Below are 17,831 nucleotides of genomic sequence, written 5' to 3'. Positions count from 1 at the left end.
CTCATGGAACCCCTGTGTGTGTTTGAAGACAGAATTAGAGGCCGTGGAAAGGGAGAAAGAGTGAAGACACTGAAGAGGGAGGAAGGATGGAGAAGCTTCTTATTGCAAACACCAGCCTGCAAGGCTAGTCCTATTGTTTGGCAATTGCTAAGATCTGTCCTTGATAACTTTCCCCATCTTCTTTCTCTGAGGCCTTTCTCACAGGTCAGCAATCCCTCTGACTTGGAGACCCAAACTTTGTTGCCCCTTGGGGTTATCCTGTCATTGAGAAAAATAAGTTATAAATGCTTTTTCCTCAAATATGCAAAGTGGCCTTGAATGGCAATAGGAGGTACACAGGCCACCACTTGCCCCTCCCATGCCCATGCGACATTGCTAATCAATCACAGCTCTCTCTATATCTTTCTTTCCCAAAGAGCCATGCCCAGCCTTAGAATCCTTTCCAGTACAGTGCTACTGTTTGTAATGGTTGGAATTGCCACAGCACTTGAAACTTGGATGTTTTTTCCTGTTGCTTCATAATAAATGATCATAAGCTTATTGTCTTACAACGACATGTATTTATTATCTCACAGTTTCCATGGGTCAGGAGACTGGGCATGAGTTAGCTGGGTCTGGAGGAAGCCGCAGGATGAAGCCTTCTGTGAACCCAATCAAAGGAATGGAAATAAGTTCTTTCTGCCCCCCAAAAGACAACAGTGACAAAGCCGATACGCGTTTGAGATGCGGGAACGCTGCAGTCTCAGAGATACCACTGGTCACTTCCTTCCCAGCATGGATGTAATGCTGCTGTTTTGCTCAGCCGTTCTCATGACTCAGGAGTGTGCTTAATAGTGATGGGGCAGGAAGGGGACCTGGAGGCAGTGGGCTGAGTTCTACAGACCCATCCCTGCAGAGCGGTTGGGAGTGCAGGTGTAACTGAAAGGAGGGCTCTCCTAGATGGAGCCTTCTCCGACGCAAGGAGGTAAGAACCCAGCCCTTTATTCCTCACCCTGTGTGGCTTTGGAGAGCATTCCAGTTCATAGAAAGTTCTTGGAGCTTTTTTTCTAAATACCTCTGTGTCTCCAGATCAAACGGGCTGAGGGCTGGTGCCTGGAGGCCCCAGGGAGTCAGAAGGGCTGTGCGCGGATGGAGGGCTGTGCGCGATGCCTTTTCCAGCCTCCTCCATCCACTCAGGACCGCCCACTCTGCAGATGGCCCTGCTGGCCACGGACCCAGCATCAGTTTACAGAGCCGCCCGGTGAACTATCAGCTTTCCACCTGACTCACCTGTTATCTGGCGAGGGTCGCAGGCGTGCTGTCGGGCTGGAACTACTCTCACGTTTCTCTCCAGTGCTCCTCTTCTTTGGGATTTTGCATTGGCAGATTTAACTCTTCAGCCTGCGTACAGACACCCAACCGTCCTAGGCCAGAGCGAAGCCATGTTCTGCCTTTCCCATCTTCCTGCCTTGATATCTTGCCAGCGTTCTGACTTCATCAGAATTGCTCCTTAATGTCAGATTCCTTGTGCTGCAGTTAGAGATTCAGGCTGGACTTCTCTGTTTGTTTTTAACTGAAGTATAATTGATTTACAAAGTTGTATTAGTTTCTGGTGTACAGCAAAGCAATTCAAAGCGATATAAAAAAGACTATTCTTTTTTATAGTCTTGTCCATTATGGTTTATTACAGGATATTGTCCATATTGCCCATTATGGTTTATTACAAAATATGGTTTATTATAGAAGTTCCCTGTGCTATACAGTAGGACCTTTTTATTTATCTATTTTATATGTAATAATTATGTATAACTATTTGTATCTGCTAATCCCAAAGTCCTAATTTATCCCCCCCCTTTTCCCTTTGGTAACCATGAGTTTGTTTTCCAAGTCTTTGAGTCTGTTTCTGTTTCATAAGTTCATTTGTGTCATACTTTAGGTTCCACATATAGGTGATAACATATGGTATCTGTCTTTCTCTGCCTTACTTCACTTAGTATGATAATCTCTAGGTCCATCCATGTTGCTGCAAATGGCATTATTTCAGTCTTTTTTATGGTTGAATAGTAGTCCATTATATGTATGTATCACATCTCTGTTCATCTATCAGTGGGCATTTGTTGCTTCCATGTCTTGGCTATTGTCAATAATACTGCTGTGAACATTGGGGCGTATATCTCTTCCTAAATTAGAGTTTTCTCTGGATGTATGCCCAGGAGTGGGATTGCTGGATCATATGGCCACTCTACTTTTAGTTTTTTAAGGAACCTCCATACTGTTTTCCATAGTGGCTCTGTTCTGTCTTATACCCGGTGAATTCCTCTCTGGCTTCTGTTTCCTTTAGAGCCATAAGCTTAAAAATTTGGGAATATGTGGGGGGGTGCAATCACCCCAAGTATAAAAAACAAAGACAGAAGCCTTTTAGAACATTTCTGTAATCCCAGGTCACATGTTTTCCTAGGTTGCAGTCTAGCCACCTTCTAAAGTTGCCCATGAACAGCTTCAGCACAGACAGTGGGTAGGCTGGCCCCCAGAGTCTGGGATTCTTCACAATTCCACATTTTGTTTAGTAGCTGTTCTGCCAATTAGAATTTTGGCTGTATTTTTTCAGGGAGCCTAGTATTCATCCTGGCATAAGAATTATTTATACCTTAAAACCTGGCATTATTTTCTCATCATGCAGAATATTAATTGCTTCCGTAGACGCCTTAGTCTGGTCCTTCTTGCCTGAGTGATTGAGTCTCAGAGCCCAGTGCCAAATGCCCCTTCCAGCTTATACTGTCAAGGAAAAAAGGATGGGAAACCCAGAAAGGGAAATCCTTTGAATAATTCAAGGGGGTTCTGTTGGTTGAGAAAGTGCCCTCTTTGTATGTACATTAATCTGGACAGATATTTTAGCTGTGTCCAGCCAAGGGTGGACAAAAGAGAGGGTGTGGAGGGAAAGGGGAAGGAGAGGAAGAAGAAACAAGTACAAACACAGCTAACGAAAATTAAAAAGCATGAAGACAGCAGAGGGATTAGAAGACTCAGAGCTTGGGGACAAGTCTTAAAGCCTTTAATCCTCAGATTGGTTGTTGGTGGACAAATCTGAAGTACCCTAAAGTTAATCCCTGGAGCAACAACTTGGACTCTGGTTAGAAGCAGAAAATTACCAAAATTGCAAATTTTCTCATTAGCTAGTGTATTAAGTTGAGGGGAAGGCAGGTCTTAGGGGATAGAAGCCGTCTTGAAATGTGTTAGCCTAAAAACAAGCCTCTAGGCAAGTCCCACTTTTTCCTCTAAAATATCAAGATCCAAAAAATGGTTTAACTGTGTAAGAATATGTGCATATATATGTGTGTATACACACACAAACACACATACATGTATACAACACACACACACACACACACACACATCCCAGGTGTCAAGATTGTGATGACTGTGAGCTTGGGCAGTAGCACTAAAAAATAAACATCATTAGGGTTTTTTTTGGTCCAATACAAAGCTCTTATGTCTTCATTGTATAAAAATCAAACAGTATAGAAGCAGTTTTCTCAGGGTTTCTTGAGATGCTGCCTCCTGGGCTTAAGTCCTCATTTTGCCACAGATAGAACTTAACCCTCAACCTTTAGGTTGGGTATGTACGTGTGTTTTTGATTTTTAGGGCCGCATCCACATGGACGTTCCCAGGGGTCCAATCGGAGCTATAGCTGCCGGCCTACACCACAGCTTACAGAAACGCCAGATCCTTAACCTGCTGAGTAGGGCCAGGAATCAAAACCACGGCCTCCTGGATGCTATTCAGGTTCATTTCCGCTGTGCCACAATGGGAACTCCAAGTTGGGCATTTTTTTTTTTTTTAGTTGACAGAACTGTATTGGTCAATTGAGTCCATTTTCCTCCTTAGCTAAGCTGATATTAAAAATAAAGAAACGGTAATAGGAGGCAAAAAAAAAAAAAATACAGAAACACATAAGAGAGGGAAAATCTAGAATTCCCAGCTCCCCCCACTACCATATAGCATAGCGATCCCATTTTTTTTTCTGAAATATACTGATTATACTTATAGGCATCACAGGTTCTGTTCATTTAACAACATAACTTGAAAATCTTTCTGGGAGTTCCCATCATGGCTCAGAGGAAATGAATCTGACTAGTATCCATGAGGACGGAGGTTCAATCCCAGGCCTCGCTCGGTGGGTTAAGGATTTGGCATTGCCAAGAGCTGTGGCATAGGTGGCAGATATGGCTCAGATCCCACATTGCTGTGGCTGTGGCGTAGGACAGTGGCTATAGCTCTGATTCGACCTCTGCCCTGGGAACCTCCATATGCCATGATGCAGCCCTAAAAAGACAAAAAAATAAATCTTATGTTTAATGCTTTCAAAGTTTGTTATAGACATCCATGCCCTTCCCTCTAAACGCTTCAATATATGTGTCACTTCATCTCCATTCATGGTTCTTTTAAAAATTTAAACAAGTTTTTTGAGGTTTAGAGTACTTTTTTTTATAAAGAGCACTTTTACTATTTAGTGTAGAGCCCTGTGAGTCTTGGCAAACACCCACGGTTGTATAACTACCACAACAATCAAGATATGAAAAGTTCCACCACCTCAAACATTCCCTTGTGCCCCTTTGTAGTCAACCCAAGCCTTCATCAACTGCCCTTCCAGTTTTGCCTTTTCCAGAAAGTTTTATAAATGGAATCTATAGTCTGCAGCCTTCTGAGTCTGCCTTCTTTCATTTAGCTTTGTGCCTTTGAGGTCCATCCATGTCGTTGCATACACATCTGTGTCTCTTTTTAAAAATGTTTTTATTATAGTTGATTTACAATGTTCTGTAAATTTCTGCTGTACAGCAAAGTGACCCAGTTATTTATATATATATCTATATATATACACATTCTTTTCCTTTTTTCCTTTTTTTTTTTTCCTTTGGTCTGTCTTTTTAGGGCTGTATCTGTGGCATATGGAGGTTCCCAGGCTAGAGGTCAAATCAGAGCCCACAGCCATGCAGGATCTGAGCCACATCTGTGACCTGCACCACAGCTCGAAGCAACCCTGAATCCTTAAGCCACTGAGTGAGGTCAGGGATTGAACCCGACTAGTCAAGTTCGTTAACCACTGAGCCACAACAGGAACTCCCATTCTTTTTCTCATACTATCTTGCATTACATTCCATCACAAGTGATGGGATATAGTTCCCTGTGCTACACAGCAGGATCTCATTGCTTATCCACTCCAAATGCAATAGTTTGCACCTACTAACCTCAAACTCCCAGTCCATCCCACTCCCTTCTCCTCCCCTTTGGCAACCGCAAGTCTGTTCTCTATGTCCATGAATTTGTTTCTGTCCTGTAGATAAGTTCATTTGTGCATTATTTTTTTAGGTTTTTATTTTTTCTGTTATAATTGATTTATACTGTTCTGTCAATTTCTGCTATACAGCAAAGTGACCCAGTCCCTGAGTTTGTTTCTTTTCTGTAGAAAGTTCATTTGTGCTGTATCTTCAATTCCAGATATAAGTGATATCATAAGGTATTTGTCTTTCTCTTTTGGACTTACTTCACTCAGTATGAGAGTCTCTAGTTCCATCCATGTTGTTGCAGATGGCATTATTTTGTTCTTTTTTATGGTCGAGTAGTATTTCATTGTGTATATTTACCGCATATTCTTAACCCATTCATCTGGGACATTTAGGTTGCTTGCATATCTTGGCTATTGTGAATAGTGCTGCAGTGAATATAAGGGTGCATGTATCTATTTGAAACATCTGTGTGTCTTCATTGCAGGATAATATCCATTACTGGATGTATTTTTATAAGATATAATGCTGCGCAGGTGGTGAGATCTATAATCACCACAAAGCATAGGTGAATAGCCATCACCAGACGGGACAACCCCCGAGATCTCCGTGGTCTCATGGCTCTGTCCCTTCTCAGAAGCTCTAGGCAAATCAAGGACAAGAACCTCTCTGGAGTCCCAGTGTGCCTCATCTGTGTCCTGGAATATTAGTGGGCTACTCAGAGATACTTTATTTAATCAGCAGTAAATGGCCATGGTTCAGAATGTGTCAACCCTACATTCTTCTGTCTTTGACAGTGTGTGTGATGACAGAACCTGGACACAAGTCAGGGATTGTTTTCCCCAATGTAGATCCACAACCAGGCTGACATAGAAGAGCAGAGGCAAGGGGAGACAGGAGACCCAGGACAGGAGAGAGGGAAGAGCTGTTCTTTAGGAGGCGTACTGGCCCTGACAAGCCAAGACACAGTCTTGGAGGATCCAGGAGTCCTCTGGATTTGAAGAGCTTTCTGGCTGCCCTGTTCTTCTTGCTCCATTTTCTTCCCCTAACTCGAGTTAAAATTCTGTGTTTTGCGTTTAAAACAATAACATCCTGCTCACAGAAGGAAAAGAGTGAAGGAATGTCTTGATTTGTTCAGGAAATCATGAAGTGTAGCTTTTATGCTTTTAGTCCAGCTTTTAAGTGAGCAGCCTACGCATCGTTATTCCCCCAAAGGACAAGAAATCGACTTCCTTCTATTTCCTCCTCAGCTGCAATGAAGTTACTTGGTTTTTAAGATGAAAAAAAACATGATCTCCAGGGAGAGACTACATATTTTTCTTCACCCTGACTCTAATGAAAAGTCTCCATTTCTGTATCATCTCAGAAGGTGATGGGGAGGGGACGGGGAATGTGTGTCCCCGCCAAGGGCATGGGCTTTATTTCTGGGTCTTGCCTCTGATCATCGGGGAAACGTCGGTCAGACTGCTCTCCCTCTCTGTACAGTCCATATACATTCTTTTTTCCTGGATCAGAAGTTTGTTCTTAAACCCCCCTTCCCTCATTGCCTCTTCGAGGGTAAGCACTTTCAGGACTCTGCTACCTCCAGTTGTATTAATAACTGGTCACATTTATTAATGAACACAGTCCAGCTTTTAGGGCCTTGCCTTATCTCTTCCTGCATCAAGCCAAACCCATTCCTCCCCATTGCTTCTTCACTCTGGGGTGGCCAAGGCAAGACCTCAGATGAAGGAGCCTAATGTGCCAACCTGATAATAATGATTCACACCTCACGTTCCTGTGGGTAGAGGTGGTTTCCCATATACTATCTCATTGGGGACTCCCAACTACCGTGTAAGTTAGAGGGATCTGTACTATTATCCCCCTTTTTACTTGTGTGGAAACTGAGGCTCAGAGAAAAAGGAATAAGAAGGAAGGTATACTGGGGATGGAACTTGTGCCAGGCACTATATGAGTCATTCTTTTCCTTAGTCCTCAACCCAATCCAATGAGGTTGGTCAATATATCCATTTAGCAGGTGAAGACTTTGAGCCTCAGAGAAGTTAAAGGACCTACTGAAGGCTACGTAGCTACTAAGTGGCAGAACAGAGCCAAGATTCAAAGTCATTTCTGTACAACACCTCTAGAACTGTTATCACCAGGGCTCAGCCTCAAATCAGTGGACTCCCAGTCTAGCAGTTTTTCTAGCTTTCTTTTACTGTCTGTTCAGAAAATCCATCATATCATTGCCTCCCCAAAATCTCAAAATGTGGGCCCAGCTGAAATGCACACAGCTCCAGGAGTCTTCTAAAGGTGGGTTCCCGGTCTGCCAGTGGCTGACAGCAGTCAGAGAGATATTTGGGGTCTGCTGGGATAGTTTCTCCCAGGGCTGTGCTGAATGTACAGGTGTTTGTGAAATACACAGAAGGAAAATGCTAACCAAATGTTAAAATCTTTATGGAGTATCTATCCTCAATCCCCGGATTCTTTCCTGTGCCGGAAGGGGTGGTGAGGACCATTCAGAAAGAAACCTGGATACCCAGCACTCTTGTGCTCAGACTTGGAGCTGGTCTTGATGAGACAGCACCCCCTGCATCTTCCCTAAAAGCAAGTGAAAGCAGAGCTCTCAGCCTCCTCTCCACATCTCAGGGCAGCACTGCCTCAAGGGTCCCAGCCCTGTCTGGTGGTCCCTTGACCAGGGGAACTTGCCTCTTCCCATTTGGTAAGTGGGTTCCCATCCTGGTGGTGGCTTCTGACTGGTGTGTCTCCGCACAGGGTACTGCCAGTGAGCCAAGTTGAAGCTTAGAGCAGAGCAAGGCAAGACCTTAGATCGCACCAGGATGTGGGGACCCACATCCCGGGGCCCTTTTCCTCCTCAGCACAAACTCATTTCAAGGTCACTCCCACACCCACAGGAAGATGCCTCTCTCCATACTGAGAAAGGGCTCCACTCCTAGTGTCTGCCACTTGTAACGAGGCCACCACGAGCTTGGTGACCTGTTTACTGGCAGAGTGGGGACAATGAAAGCTTTCCCTTCTGCACCAAGCAAGGAGAAACAGAAACCACACACAGAACATCTGTATTTGGAGCATGGCCACTGAGCCTCCCCCAGAGGTCATAGACTTTCCTTTTCCGACCTTGGGGATGAGATTGTACTTCACCGTTGCCCTCTCCTCTTCAAAACCCACACAGACCAGGGCCAGTGCTCAACTCTGCTGCATCATGTGCTTCTGCTTTTCTAGGCTCATGGGCAGACCAAGGCCAATGGACTCTCCCCCTCACAATTGTCATCAACATGAAGTAAGACAACACACATATGCAAATATTTTATCAGCCTTCAGAACCATACAGATATCTCTGTTCTTAGTCTAGCAGATTGGAGTGTGCCTTTAAAATTCACTTTGTTTCTATTTTAAAAATATAATTTAGGAGTTTCTGTTGTGGCTCAGTAGTAACCAACCCAGCTAGTATCCATGAGGATGTGGGTTCGATCACTGGTCTTGCTCAGTGGGTTAAGGATCTGGCACTGCTGTAAGCTTCGGTGTAGGTCGCAGATGCAGCTTGGACCTGGCGTTGCTGTGGCTGTGGTATAGGCCGGCAGCTATAGCTCTGATTCAAGACGAGCTTGGGAACTTCCATATGCCGCAGGTGTGGCCCTAAAAAGCAAAAACATATTTGTATATATTTTTTATATTTTTATATTATTACAATTACAATATATTTTATATTATTATTTAATATACTTTATATAATTGTATATTTTCCTGATATATAATTTATACATATTCTGGGCTTACTCTTTTTTTCTTATTATTGTCTTAATATTTGAAAAACTGAACACTTGCCTATAGGAGACTTACAGATCCAAAAAGTGCCATTTGCCTGAATGGTTCCTTTTGGCCTTGCTATGTCAGGACTCGTGGAGTCCCCGGGTGCTAGCCTCTGACCCACATCTCAGCAGCCATGGGACAGAGGGGCACACCTGCCTCTTCTTGCCTTTGCCCCCACTGGAGAACAGGAGCGTGATTCATTTCCTCCAGGCCTTCAGCTTCTTATCTCCAGCCGGTTTCCTTTCAAAGTGAAATGCTGCTCCACACCTCAGGATTATCCTCTGCTTGTTCTCTTTAAAATTATCAGGGTCGTGCATTTAAGACGGCTAGTCTCCATGATACGGCAAAGGGTCACCAATTCAAAGAAATCGCAGAGGAACGTATCTCCTAAATTCATACAAATGATTTCCTTAGAAGTATACACTAATCTTTTAAAAATGGACAGAAAAAAAGAGAGGAAAAATGCACAGCAATTCAAAACAGAGTAGCAAAAGTCATGCCTTTAGAAATTCTGAGGCTTCTTGTTTTTCAGGAGAAACCAGAAGGATTTATAATTAGTGTTGCCATTGTTTACATCCTGACCTTCCAAAGTGCTTTAAAAGATTAATCTCTTCCATCTACCCTTCAGTCCTTTATTTTTCATCTGCTAAGCAAAGGTGAAGTTTGCCTATCTTTATGTGAATTGTCATAAATCTGAAATAGTGAGCCCTCAAGTAATAAAACTCAGCTCTCCTTTCTACCTGTGGTAAAATGCATACCTACATAAATATCTAATAAAACTGCATTTTTAGCCAAATACAACCAATGGGAGCGACTTCTCTCTCTTCCACATGCAATAGCCCTGATTAATCATATAGTACAAGGAAATAAAAAACCTTTTTTGGCAGCATTTTATGCTTTTGTTTACTTTGAGTTTTACCTGTAAGTAGCATTCATTTATAAAACTGTCACACAATCCTTTCCCAAATGCCTCACCTGTGACTCAGAAAAACTAAGTCCTTGTAACTTTTTTTTTTTTGGTCTTTTTGCCATTTCTTGGTCCACTCCCACGGCATATGGAGGTTCCCAGGCTAGGGGTGGAATCAGAGCTGTAGCCACCGGCCTATGCCAGAGCCACAGCAACCTACACCACAGCTCACAGCAATGCCGGATCCTTAACCTACTGAGCAAGGCCAGGGATCAAACCCGCAACGTCATGGTTCCTAGTCGGATTCGCTAACCACTGAGCCACCACGGGAACTCCCCAAGTCCCTGTAACTTTTAATCCCATGCAATTTCTTCAGTTTCTTTCATTCATGAATACACTTAGAATTTGTCTTCAAATTACCTTGAGTTAAAGGATAAACAAAACATCACTTAGTGATGAAGCTTGTCAATGCATCACAGTCGGTCCACTCAAGCCCATAATTCAGTCTTCTACAGCTCTCAATCTTGGCCTCTAGGAAAGTCGACTTCTTGCTCTTCCTGAAAAATGATGCACTAGAGGGACTTATGTGAAGGAAATATTGCTCCTTGTAATCCAAAATCAGTGTTTCCAAAGCCATCTTGGAATATTCGTATTCCTCACATCACAGGAAATGTATCTTTTTAAAGCATGTGTTCATTTTCTTTAGACCAGTGTATGGTCTTCTCAATTCCAGCATCTAAGTTTTATTTCTCTCGATTATATTCTGAAAAGAGTTAAAAAATTTTTTAACCTTAGAAATTCAGTTACCATTCAAAAGAACTTTTACTTTTTCCTTCTTTTAAGGCCCAACTGTTATTGGGGTGGGGTGGGGAAATGAACTTCCTTATCAGTTTCTGTCATTTTTTTTAAAAGGCCCCTTTGCTTTTACATTTCTAACGCTAAGGAAACTGCCCTGTCGTGATACCCAGTGTCCCCGCAGCTCTGGCCTCTCAGAGCGCTGTTCTTCAGGAGATAGTTTCTGCAAAAGTCCAAGATATTATCTCCAAGGAGCAGAAAATTTAAACACCACTGGCACTTATTTGAATTTCTCTGTCTAGAAGAATCTAGACTAAATAGAAGCTTTTAAATTACCCTTTTTCTCCTTTGACAATATCTTAAGTCAAATTCTTAGAACTCTCACCATTCACATGCGTGAGGCAGAGAGGGGTTCCGTGGAGGGAGAGGGACCCCTCCACACACATCCATACTCCCCTTCTGCCCCTTCCCCCATCCTCTCTTTCTTCCTTGGCTCTTACCCCCTTCATTTAGTATAAATATTTGGAGGTTAACTGGGCAGGATCCCACACATCTCATCACTCATCTAATATTTAACACAGAGTCACAAACTTGGCCTTTGAGAATGTTGTGGACCTGAAAAGAAGGCAACTTTGTTTTTCGCATAAGTAGCTAGAAACAGAAAATAGCTTTCCGTGCCATAGAGGGACACTGTGGTGGGTTGTCAGTGTGGGGCCAGGCCACTCCAGGACACAGAACTGGAGACCTACAATCATTCTCTCTCTCTCTGACTGCTCTGAAAATGGGTCTGCAATCATATTTCCAAAGTTAACTTATACTGTACTTGAATTTTCTCTTTCTCCTATCTTCAGCTGTCTTTGATTATTTGTAAATAGATCTCCACACCTTAGAAATCTTGGGTGTATTTCTATATAGTTACAGAGCATTTTTTAAAAGCCTAATCCAAAGGTCCCTTTGTCACCAACCTTCATCATGCACCAAACCATTATTTGATTCAAAGAACTAAGGAAGGTAAGGCTATTTTATATAATAGGATAGATTTCAGTCTGGTCCCTCACCAACTCATGCTGTAGATAACCCCCCCGGCCACAGGCTGGACCCACCACAGTTTTGCTGTATTTGCCACAACCTCTCTTGCATCATTCCCCCACCTAATCCTTCTTAACAGGCAGGGCTGGTCTTCCCACAGCCTCTCTCACACCCAGAATGCATTCCTCCACCCAAGCCTTTTTCCATGTAGTCGCCTGTCCAGGAATGCTTTCCTTTTCCCTCTCTTCTTCCTCCTCTTCACCTCCCTTCCATCGTCAGTAAACACCTAGGAAATGAGCACTGTTCTAGGTACAAAGGAAACAAAGGATGCACTGCATATGAATCTTATTTCCAAAGAGCAAACAGGCTAGTCGTAAAGGTCCAGGAAATAGGATTTAGGCAGCATGGTAAAAGTGTTTGGACAGAGTGGTTTGTGAATTTTCTTTTCTTTTAGCTCATTGGGGTTATCTAATCTTTTGACACTGAATACTTTAATAAGCAATCTTCGGTAATAGGAAGGGAAAGCAGAAATTAAGGGCTTAATAAGTGGTTTGGACCAGAGGTTGTCAGACATCTAGTCATTAGGATGTCAAAAATTAGAAATTGTCAGTATCAAGAAAGGAACTGGTGAGAAGGAGATGTCCCATAGAAAGCCATAACAAATAGCAGACACATCCATCTTGATCTATGTTGATGTTCTCAATCACAACAAGCTGAGCTATCACATTGATTCATTGGAGAGCATAGGGGAAATTGACTTTTGGAGAAACATACTTAATTGCAATGGTCAGATCCTTGGAGAGAAAATAGAATATATCTCCTGTATATTTAATTTCAAATTCAGCTCAGGTGTATTTTCATTCTTTAACTTACTCAAAATGATCTTTTGGTTAGGAAAAAAAATATTCTCTCTTGCACAATTTCCATTGACACAAAAAAAATACATTTATTTTATTTGTTACTCAAAGGATAACAAATCAACATGACTCACAAGCAAATTTCAATACCAGCTTCTTTTTAACAAGATCTGCTGTGATGCATATTATTGGAGATCATTTGTAAAATAGAGTACACAGGAGACATAAAAATTCTGTAATCCACCAACTAGATATAACTATTATTAACATTTTTAGACTTCTGTATACATATTTATATAAAATAGTTGGGATCATATTTTATATAAATTAATAAATGGGATCATATATAAGATTTTGGTAATCTGCTTCTTTCAATTAATGCAATATAAAAATGTCCCTATGATAATAAAAATTCCTCAAAAACTGGATTTTTCACATGGTAGCTATAACATTTCATCATACATTTAATACATGTATCAAACCTATTGTCATCACTTTCTAATTGTTTACTAGAATTAATATCTTCATGCGATTATTGTATATACCTCTGATTATTTTCATAAGACTTCTTTATTCTTTTTTTTTTTTTTTTTGCCTTTTTGTCTTCTTAGAGCCGCACCCGTGGCATATGAAGGTTCCCAGGCTAGGGGTCCAATCAGAGCTGTAGCCACAAGCCACAGCAACACGGGATCTGAGCCACGTCTGTAAACTACAACACAGCTCACGGCAATGCCGGATCCCTAACCCACTAAGCAAGGCCAGGGATCAAACCCTTATCCTCATGGATGCCAGTCAGGTTCGTTAACCGCTGAGCCTCGACGGGAACTCCTCATAAGTCTTCTTTAAATGTGATACTTGGGTATAAATCAAAGGCTCCTGATATATATTACCAAATTGCTCTCTTCAAAAGTGGTAACGATTTATTCTGAGAGTGTAAGAGTGTGCTGGTTTCCTTAACAACTTTGCTACATATTAGAGTATTTGTGTTTAAAAATATGCACATTAGAGGAGACAGTTTGGGGGGCGGGGGGATGTGCTTGGGTTATGGGATGGAAATCCTGTAAAATTGGATTGTTATGATCATTATATAACTACAGATGTGATAAATTCACTTGAGTAATTAAAAAAATCAATAAAAAAATAAAAAATAAAAATATGCACATTAGTCAAAGGTGGGACAATTTGGGCATCAAAAAAATAATGCCTGATATTGGTTGAAATTCATCAAATATATAACAATCTTAAATTTATAATGAAATACACACACAAGCATTGACTACCTTTGGAAGTTTCTAGGGCACCAACTTATTATCCTAAAAATATGTTTTAAAGAAATAAATTATACATTTTTCCTTTCTTCCCTGTATGAACTATACTTCAAGTTGACTGTAGATGATGAGGGAATCACAGCTAATAAATGTAGAAGGAATAACAAAATTTATAAAATCACCTTTTTGCAATTCTCATGAAATAATGGAGGGCTCTGACTGACATCACATGAACCCACACTGATCTTAACCTGGGGTTTTGCTAAAAATAGGAAGCAGGGCATCACCTGCAAGTAATCTTACCAAAAACAAAAACAAAACCCCCCAAAAAACCCAGAAATTAAAAAAACTGGAGTCTAATAAAAACTCATCTAATCTAGAACTTATAAAATACTCGCTTATAGAACACAAGGAATAAAGGAACAAATGAAGCAAAACCATGAGGAAGTAAAGAGCCCAGATCAAAATGTGGAAAATTCTGTAGGACAAATTTTCGACATATAGTGTCTGTTGCCTAAAATGCTGGGGGTGTAATCAAACAAGTGATGAAGGGATGTTCTGTGTAGAAGAATCCCTGCTTTTTAAAAAAATGGGCAAAAGTAATAGAATAAGAAATTCGTATTTATTATGTAATGGAAATCCAATATTACCTAATGAATATTACGTACAACCTCTCTTTTTTGGTGGTGGATTATTCAGGATACCATTGAGTTTGCTTCAGCCAGAGTTAAATGTTTCCTCTATGTTTCTTATTTTCTGAGAACATATGTCAGTTTGCTACTTTAATGTAAAGCATTAATAAGAAGGCTTTTGAGCTAGTCAGGATCACATTGTGTTTGAAAGGACAAGGTTAATTCAAACACTTTGGGTAGTGACCACCAGGTGGTGCCACTTTATAGTTTTTTTAAACCCAACATAAAACATTTCTTCAGAAATCAATAGAAAAAAGCAAGGGTATAACACGTTATCCACTCATACAAGTTTTCTCTAAAAGCATAACTCCTTATTAAGTAGTTTTAGTGTTTTTCTTTTTTAAAGTATACTTGATTTACAATGTTCCAATTTCTTCAGCATAGCAAAGTGACCCAGTCACTCACACACACACACACACACACACACATATGTATATACATTCTTTTTCTCACATTATCTTCCATCATGTTCTATCCCAAGAGATTGCATAATGATCAACTTTTCACTTATTGGCAAACCTAAATCTTTACTCTGGGTCCTTGTCACTAAACGCAACTGTCATTCAAGGATTATTCAACTAAATTTTTTTTTTCTTAAGGAGAACATTTAGCTTTCTCTCGCTTTGGGGGTTTTCTTAGAATTTATATATATATTTGACAACTTTATTTCCTTTCTTCTCTATTAGGTTGTAAGCTTCGTGGGGACAAAATATGATTTTATTTCTCCTTATAATTTTGTACTTGGTGATGTTTGGTTCATGGTAGATGCTCAGCCTACATCCATAGAAAGAAATGATCAGGAAGAATTTGAAGTACATCCCTGAGTTTACATTTTACAAACCTGAGCTCTTTCTGCCCTTACTATCTTTCTCACCAAGATGAGCTATTCTTTCCATTTCTCTAAGCAGTAACTCTTCTGGGTAAATCAGTTATAATTGTCCTCACTTAGTGGGTTAAGGATCCGGCATTGCCGCAGGTTGCAGTGTAGGTCACAGATGCTGTGGTGTTGTGGTGGCTGTGGGTAGGCTGGCAGCTGCAGCTCTGCTTCAACCCCTTGCCTAGGGCTCTCCATATGCCACAGGTGTGGCTCTAAAAAAGCAAAAATAAAATAAAACAGAATTATATTATAACTTCCTCACTCACTCCAATAAGCCAGTCATTTTCTTTGGTGTTGGGTTATTACATCTTTGACACTGTGATAATCAGAATAATTGCTCCTTAAGGACGTCTGCTCCAATCCCTGGAACTGGTTACATGACAAAAGAGGAATTAAAAATGCAGATGGAATTGATGTTGCTAATCACTAACCTTAAGATACGAAAATTACCCTGTATTATCTAGGTGGGTCCAGTGTCTTCGTAAGGGTCATTATAAAAAGGAGCTGGAGGGAATTCCGTTGTGGCTTACTGGGTTATGAACTCAACTAGTATCCATGAGGATGTGGGTTCAATCCCTGGCCTTGCTCAGTGGGTTAAGGATCTGATGTTGCTCTGAGCTGCAGTGTAGGTTTGCAGATGTGGCTAGAACCCTGCATTGCTGTGCTTGTGGTATAAGCTGGCAGTTACAGCTCCGATTTGACCCCAGCCTGAGTACTCCCATATGCCATGGGTGTGGCCCTAAAAAACAAAGAACCAACTGACCAAACAAAAAAAAGGTGGGAGCTGGAGAATAAGAGTCAAAGAGAAAGATTAGAGATACTGCTTGGTTGGCTTGAAGACGGAGGATGAGGCCACAAGCTAAGGAATGCAAGTGGCCTCTGGAAACTAGAAGACAAGAACAAGATTTCCCCTTAGAATTTCCAAAAGAAAAGCAGTCTTGCTGACACCTTGATTTTAGGATTTCTGACCACCAGAATAAAGTTCTGTTCTTTAACAAATTGCGGTAAATTTGCGGCAATTTGTTATAGCAGCCATCGGAAACTGATAGTCACCAAATCCAAATACTTAAATTTAATCCCATGTCTTCCCTATTTAAAAATTTTTTTAAGTTTTATTGAAGTCGAGTTGATTTACAAGGTTGTGATCATTTCTGCTGTACCATAAGGTTATTCAGTTAGACACATACATATCCGTTATCTCTCAGATTCTTTTCCCACTTAGATTATCACAGAATATTGGGTAGAGTTCTCTGTACAGCAGGTCCCCATTGGCCAATTATTCCGTATAGCTCAGTGTGTACATGCCTATCCCAAACCTCCAGTCCATCCTTCCCCACTTCCCTAGATGTTATGCAATACTACTAGGAACCAAAAAAATATCAATCTCAACTCCCAATAAAAGCTGATTCCAATCACAAGGGCATTATAAATACTTTACAGTAATTTCAGGTTTTCCTTTGAAACCAGTGCAAACCCATGTGATTGTGCCAGTGTCTACACTTCCTCCCTCAGTTGCTTTCTGCATTCCCATCCATCACTGAGCTGACAAGGGTTTACCGGGCTTCTACAGCGCAGCCACCGCCATCCTGAGTTAAAACACAAGAATGACAAATCACAACGCCAGCCCCCCCAGGAGTTTGCTCTTTGGTTACTCTTCAGTGTCATGACCAAATTAAAGAACAAGTAAGAGCTAAAACCAAAGGCTCTGGTTAGGAGCGAGAGGCATGGCCGGGTGAGACCAGTGGACTGGAAGAGGGGGCACCTGAGTTAAGTCTTAAAGAAAGGACAATTTGCACACCAAAGAGAAGAAAAGCTGAAGAGCATCAACAGGTGTGAGCATGACTGTGAACTCAAAGCCTTTGAGCAGGCAACCTAAATAAGTGGGCCGTCTAGGAGTTCCTGTCGTGGTGCAGTGGAAACAAATCTGACTAGGAACCATGAGGTTTTGGGTTCAATCCCTGGCCTTGCTCAGTGGGTTAACGATCTGGGGTTGCCATGAGCTAAGGTGTAGGTCGCAGACGCGGCTCAGATCCTGTGCTGCTGTGGCTGTAGTTTCGCCGGCATCTAGTAGCTCCGATTGGACCTCTGGCCTGGAAACCTCCATATGCCAGGCTCGGCTCTTAAAAAAAAGCAAAATAAATGAATAAGTAAGTAAGTGGGCAGTCTAGGTATCAGACATTACAGAGTGGGGAGGTCTGTGGTAAACTACACGGCTTTTGCTTGACGAGAAGTTGTTTTAAATCTTTTTTTTTTTAACATGGTGCCAGCCTCTATTACTCAAAAAGTTCCACCAGCTGACCAGAGGCCAGTTTGAAATTTCTGGGAGAGGCTGTC

At 41.4% G+C, this 17,831-nt stretch overlaps 1 protein-coding gene across 4 annotated transcripts in view; it reads left to right on the top strand.

The window, feature by feature from the left end:
- The window catches only part of RIPOR2 (RHO family interacting cell polarization regulator 2), a 232,988-nt gene that overhangs the window by 7,840 nt on the left and 207,317 nt on the right, over positions 1–17,831 (top strand). The gene's annotated exons all lie outside the window — the stretch shown is intronic.

The sequence above is a fragment of the Sus scrofa genome, chromosome 7 (assembly GCF_000003025.6).
Source record: "Sus scrofa isolate TJ Tabasco breed Duroc chromosome 7, Sscrofa11.1, whole genome shotgun sequence".
In the NCBI taxonomy this organism is placed as follows: Eukaryota; Metazoa; Chordata; class Mammalia; order Artiodactyla; family Suidae; genus Sus; species Sus scrofa.
This window is presented reverse-complemented; position numbering and strand designations above follow the sequence as displayed.